This window comes from Mastomys coucha, unplaced genomic scaffold, assembly GCF_008632895.1.
Source record: "Mastomys coucha isolate ucsf_1 unplaced genomic scaffold, UCSF_Mcou_1 pScaffold21, whole genome shotgun sequence".
NCBI classification, from domain to species: Eukaryota; Metazoa; Chordata; class Mammalia; order Rodentia; family Muridae; genus Mastomys; species Mastomys coucha.
Window position 1 is genome coordinate 14,999,930 of NW_022196904.1, and position 1,302 is coordinate 15,001,231.

Genomic DNA, 1,302 nt, shown 5'->3' on the forward strand with positions numbered 1-1,302 from the left:
TGATAACTTGAGAACCAATGAACTTGTAGTGTCCTCTGACCTCAACATAGGCACGATGTCCTGCACCTACCCATACACACTGTGACACACCCATGCATATGAACTTATACAATGTAATTTGTAAATAAGTGTAAAAACTTAAAAAAAATTGAAGAAATTTAGCATGGTATGCTGAAATTTACTAATATTTTAAATAAATTTAAGGGAATACAGAGTCCTTTAACAAAAGAGATTCCTCCACAGGTATCTGATTGTTTTCCAGGATGCATTTTCTTAAAAATTATAAGACAAATCATTGTCTCATGATGCCACTGCCCTAATTGTCTATAAAACTGGCAGGCAACAAAAAGCTTGATGTTGAAGTCAGATTTGACTGGAACCACAAGAGAAAGGGAACAATAACAAAAGAGAGTCAGAGAGTTGAGTACAGAGTGTGTAGGGGAAAAGTCGTGGGATGCATCAACCCAATACCAATCTACACTGAATGTTAGCAGGTACATCAAGGGCAGTGAGTCAGATCCATGGTAATACCTGAGTAGAGAGTACCATGCAGAGGAAAATAGGAGTGCAGGAACACAAATTAGGACAGAGAGGCACTTACCCACACAGTTAGGCTTAACAATGAACACTCCTGAGCAGGATAACTACCAAAAAGCATTCTGAATTATATGGATCTCTCTTTTTGCTTCTAGCATCTCTTTGGACATGTGAGCACCCTTCTCCCTATGCCAAGCTCACCATTGAGTCAGTGCCACCCAGAATTGCTGAAGGGGGAAGTGTTCTTCTACTGGTTCACAATCTCCCAAAAAATCTTCTATCCCTTTTCTGGTACAAAGGAGTTTTTGCAGTGAAGAAATTTGAGATTGCCAAACATATAAAAGCCACAAATACAAGTGTTCCAGGGCCTGCACACACTGGTCGAGAGACTGTATACAGCAATGGGTCCCTGCTGCTCCAGCAAGTTATGCAGAATGATACAGGATTCTATACTCTACGGACTATGAATACAGATCTGGAAGATGAAGTAGCACACGTGCAACTATACACAGACAGTAAGTGGTTCTCTGTGATTGTTTAGTGCAGGGTGGGGCTTAGACACACAGGATTGTCATGTCTGTACTGTGCCTCCTTCCCCCACTGCACTGTATCCTCATGTTGTGGTTTGAACACTTAGTACAGAGCACACACAGTGGAGCCAAACAGCCATTGATCAAACTTTGTTGTGTGCCTCTCTCCTGTACCAAACAAGTCATTGATGGAAAGAAAATCAGCTTAAGAAGTGTCTGCCATGAATCAGAGTTG